Source organism: Sinocyclocheilus rhinocerous, unplaced genomic scaffold (assembly GCF_001515625.1).
Source record: "Sinocyclocheilus rhinocerous isolate Xijiao unplaced genomic scaffold, SAMN03320098_v1.1 scaffold680, whole genome shotgun sequence".
Classification (NCBI taxonomy): domain Eukaryota; kingdom Metazoa; phylum Chordata; class Actinopteri; order Cypriniformes; family Cyprinidae; genus Sinocyclocheilus; species Sinocyclocheilus rhinocerous.
In genome coordinates, this window is record NW_015637539.1 from 83,689 (window position 1) to 89,382 (window position 5,694).

Genomic DNA, 5,694 nt, shown 5'->3' on the forward strand with positions numbered 1-5,694 from the left:
TGTGTGAAGCATTAAAACGGCGCTGACGCAGGAGCCGAATGGTCCACTTCATTAACCTTTATACACCTGTGTAAGCGTTGAGCGCCGTATTATTTCTCTCTCAGAGACGCTCAGACTAACTAATGGAGTCACGGAGCCAGAGGAAGCTTTATTTTTCACAAAACCAAGGAATGAAATGAGTTTCTTCAACTATATGGCCACTTTTGGCCCTGTGGACTTCTGGGAATTAAATTCCTTTAGAAGAAACTTTCCAAACTCACTGGCTTATTTTCTCTAATAATGTGAACATAAATGCAACGCTGGAGAAATCGGACATTTTTCCTCTGGACCGTCATAAAGAAATGTAATTTCCTCAACCGCATCCATCACATTAAATACGTTATGTTATATACTTCTAAATATGTTATAATATATAATTATATACTTCTATACTACAGTACTATTGTTGCATAATTTAACAAAAATAAATAACTTTAGATAAAGCTTTGTCAGAGAATAAATTATTATAATAATTACAATAAATTATTACATATCTTTACAGAAATCATTTTTCACACAATGAGTATTGAAAATTTATTTTACTCTTTTTTATTTTATATGTTATATATTTTAAATATATTCTCGTTCTTTTTGTATAATTTGTTAAAGGTCCCATGACATGCTGCTTTTTGGATGCTTTTATATAGGCCTAAGTGGTCCCTAGTACTGTATCTGAAGTCTCTTTCCCGAAATTCAGCCTTGGTGTAGAATTTCAGCCACTACGAGCCAGTCCCACAATGAGCTTTTCTTAGGACGTGCCATTTCTGTGTCTGTAGCTTTAAATGCTAATGAGGAGGAGAGAGGCGGGGCAACTGCCATGCTTCGCTCATTTGCAAGCCATGATGTCTCTCGAGGAAAAAAAAAATATTGCACTGGCCTGGCACTGTAGTAGCTCATTTTCTCATGGGCGGGCCAAATTCTCTGGGCGGGCAAAGCAGAGAAAGGGGAGGTAACCTTTCCCCGTATGACGACATAAAGGGAAGATTCCAGATTGGGCCATCTGAGCTTTCATTTTCTCAAAGGCAAAGCAGGATACCCAGGGCTCAGTTTACACCTATCGCCATTTCTAGCCACTGGGGGACCATAGGCAGGCTAGGGGAACTCATATTAATGTTAAAAAACCTCATAAAGTGAAATTTTCATGCCATGGGACCTTTAATAAATTATGATTAAGTATTATTAATTAAATTATATTTAAATTATAAATCTCTCTCTCTTAGTCCTCTCCGGGCCTTCTGGTGCATGAGGCAACCTAATTAAAAATAAGTAAGTATGCATTATTAATTCATAAATATTATGACATTTTTGGGGGAAGCACCACATGACTTTTTATAACCTGAACCAACCATGTCACAAAAAGGTAAAATTATCTTATATTGTAATGCACTTTTTGACCTTGTCATATAGTCATGAGGTTCTGCAAGAGTGCTCTCAATGATATCATTTCATGTTTTATATTTCTTTCTCCATGATTCTGCATGTTGGTTAGACCACACGACTTTTGTTGGTCATTTCACATGACTTCGATTTAATAGATTTTTCAGAGATAAACAAGCAGTGAAGCAGTTTTGAAAAAAAAAAAACATCTCTCTCGCTCTCTATATATAATTTATTATTATTTATAAACATATTAAGTAAATATATTTCTATTTCTAACATTTTCTTATATCTATTTATTAATAAAATTAATAATTATTCTAATTATAATACATGCCAAGCTAATTAAATATAAAGTTTTCTTTTCAAAAATGTCAGTAGTAGCTCATTTTCTCATGGGCGGGCCAAATTCTCTGGGCGGGCAAAGCAGAGAAAGGGGAGGTAACCTTTCCCCGTATGACGACATAAAGGGAAGATTCCAGATTGGGCCATCTGAGCTTTCATTTTCTCAAAGGCAAAGCAGGATACCCAGGGCTCGGTTTACACCTATCGCCATTTCTAGCCACTGGGGGACCATAGGCAGGCTAGGGGAACTCATATTAATGTTAAAAAACCTCATAAAGTGAAATTTTCATGCCATGGGACCTTTAAAGAAAAGAAAAGAGTAACTTTAGATAAAGCTTTATTAGAGAATAAATTGTAATAATTGCAGTCAATTATTATCTCCACATAAATCATTTTTACACAATAAATGTTGAAATATTTTATTTCTGTTCAGTTTATACATTTTACAATATATTATATATATTTTAAATATATTTTCACTCTTCTTGCATAATTTGGTTAAAAAAAGAAGTTAAAAAGTAAATCTTTATTAGGAAATAAATTATTATAATAATTTCAATAAATTAGTAATTTTCACACAATAAATATTAAAATGGCTGTATGTATTTTCTACATTGTACATTATATAATTTATTTTAAATATATTTTCACACTTGTGTAATTTGGTAAAAACAAAAGTAAGAAATAACTAGATAAAGCTTTTATTAGGGAATACGTTATTTTAATATTTATTAATTATTAATTATCTTCGCACAAATCATTTCACACAATAAATATTAATGGTTCATTTATAATCTGTTTTGTTTATACATTACATATTATATTAAATAATTTAAATATGTTTATTCTTGCATAATTTGGTTTAAAAAGATGTAAGAAGAAACTTTAGAGAAAGCTTTAAAAGAGAATATTTACTATAATAATCAGAAGAAATTATACAATAAATCACACAATAAATAATGAATTGGTTTATTTTACTCTATTCAGTTTATATGTTATACATTTTAATTATGTTTACACTCTTCTTGCATTATTTGTTAAAACAAACAATCAAACAAGCAAATAAATAAATAAATTAATTAATTAATTAACTTTAGATAAAGCTTTATTAGGGAATAAACTATTATAATAATTATAATAAAATATGAATAACCTTCACACAAATAATTTTCATGCAATATATAATAAAATGGGTCATTTTATCCTGTTTAGTTTATTCACATGTATTAGTTATTCACACGTTATATTTTTATAATGGATTTTTATAGTTTAGCATTGGAAGCAAAGATTAAAGCAGTGAAATCTGCATAAAAGCCATTTGTAGTAAAAATGAAAGCTGAAAGTAAAACATTTTAACAAGACCGTTTTAGAGTGATTTTTATTGTTTTCATAAAATCAACCGCTGGAACAGGAAAGTGGAAGAAACAGCCAGATATGATAAAAGCTTCCAGCTGTAAGAATGGCAGCGTTTCTGCAATCGTAAACATCACAGATTTAGACATGCGTTTACAGACACACGCCGCCGTCTCTGTACATTACACTGTCTGTGGTATCAACAGATTTGACCCTCGCAGGAAATTAATTGGAATGAGTTTATATATTTCTAACCTAATCTGGTTAAGTGTATGGATCGCCGCAGTCAGGCTTGGGCTTTAATCAATTTCTCGGAGCGAAAGCCCTGGAAAGAAGCACAATCTTTCTGTTCTGATGCTGCGCCGCTGCTTAGAGCGAAGCTGAATGGAGCAAAATACGCTTATTATTAGTTTTGTGTGCAATCAACCGCTGGAACAGGAAAGTGGAAGAAACAGCCAGATATGATAAAAGCTTCCAGCTGTAAGAACGGCAGTGTTTCGCTTTCATTTACTGACCGTTCGGAGCGTTTCTGCAATCGTAAACATCACAGATTTAGTCATGCGTTTACAGACACACGCCGCCGTCTCTGTACATTACACTGTCTGTGGTATCAACAGATTTGACCCTCGCAGGAAATTAATTGGAATGAGTTTATATATATATTTCCTAATTTGGTTAAGTGTATGGATCGCCGCAGTCAGGTTTGGGCTTTAATCAATTTCTCGGAGCGAAAGCCCTGGAAAGAAGCACAATCTTTCTGTTCTGATGCTGCGCCGCTGCTTAGAGCGAAGCTGAATGGAGCAAAATACGCTTATTATTAGTTTTGTGTGCGCAGACGCAATAAATCACGTTGACACAAATTGACAATATCTTAGCATCGGCATGGAATCAGTTCGGATTGTAATAAATATAAGCTCATTATTATGTCTCCACGGCCTCTGACCCCTTTGACCTACTGTCATTAATAAGCCGCCTCTTATTTATCAACATTTTAAATGTCAACTTCAAGTCAAAATGAAATCTTTCTGCATGAATCCAATCCGTCTCCTCGAGGGAGAGAGTTCAGATCCAGCCTGATACAACACACCTGTCTGGAAGCTTCTGGTGACCCTGAAGACCTCGATTAGCCGCTTCAGGTGTGTTTAATTAGGGCTGAGCTCAACTCTGCTGGATAGTTCAGTGTTTCAGGAGTAAAGTGTGGCACTCCTGGAGTAGATGCACATGCTTCTAAAGGACTAGTTCATTAGTTAGTTCATAGTTCAGAAAAAAAATGATTTACTCAGTCATGTTGTTCCAAATAGACACACAAAATCTAGATGTAGCCCACCGTAAAATGAAATCATATATATATATGTTTCCTCAATAACTATTGTTTTATTGAAGACCATACAGTTCTGGACTATAAACCATTACTTCTGGAATAAAAAAAATAGTATTTAATATTTAAAACCATGTTAATGACTTCAATATACCACAACATTTTGAAAATAAGCAGCTTGTCATAATTACAGCAGGAACACCATAAAAGGTGTGTAGGAGGAACCTTCAAATATCATGCTGGAAACCAGTGGAAATGTTGAGAACCACTGATGTATAGCATTCTGATTGATTTATGTAATTGATTCAGTAATTATAAAATAATAAAATAAATAAATAATAATAATAATAATAAATGCCTCTGCAAATAAATTTGAGGGGTCAAATATTGTCCCTTAATGTAAAAGTTAATTTCTGACCCTGGTTCTCACTGCTGTTAAATAGTCAGCATGGATGGCAAGCTCTCAAAATAACAAAACATCACACACACACACACACATGCACACACACACACACACACACACACACACACACAATAAATACATAAATAGTTCATATGACTCTGCACTGTATTCCAAATCTCCTAAAGTCCCGAGAGTCTGAAAATCTCCTTCACCGCAGAAGTTCTGAAATCTCATGTGAATATTCAAACTTGAACCAGTGACATTTGGTGTCATGGACGTCAAACTTGGTGTGAATGCAAGAGCTTCACAGAATAATCTTTAATTTCGTATTATTTGCCCACACTTAGCTACATATCTTTGCAATGTATAGAGAATTTCTGCACAAATTCTATGGATTGTTAACCTTAATTATACTGTATGTGGAACAGAGCAGCATGAACATTCTTCTAAATTTCTCCTTTAGTGTTTTACAAAAGAAAAGTGAACAGTATGACAGAATCTTACCTATTTCTTTGTGTGGATATCTATTGTAATGTAATGAGTGAAATTAATAGTGAAAGTAGAGTTAAGGAGTAAGATCCAAATTAAAATTCATTTGTAGCAAAACAAACTAATGTAAAACAGCATTCTGATTGATTTATATAATTGATTCAGTAATTATAAAATAATAAATAAATAATAATAATAATAAATGCCTCTGCAAATACATTTGAGGGGTCAAATATTGTCCCTTAATGTAAAAGTTAATTTCTGACCCTGGTTCTCACTGCTGTTAAATAGTCAGCATGGATGGCAAGCTCTCAAAATAACAAAACATCACACACACACACACACATGCACACACACACACACACACACA

The 5,694-nt window shown here is 33.4% G+C and overlaps 1 protein-coding gene across 1 annotated transcript in view; it reads left to right on the plus strand.

Annotated features, from left to right (window-relative positions):
* LOC107749000 (adhesion G protein-coupled receptor L3) overlaps positions 1-5,694 on the plus strand; it is a 170,676-nt gene that overhangs the window by 55,514 nt on the left and 109,468 nt on the right. The window lies entirely within an intron of this gene.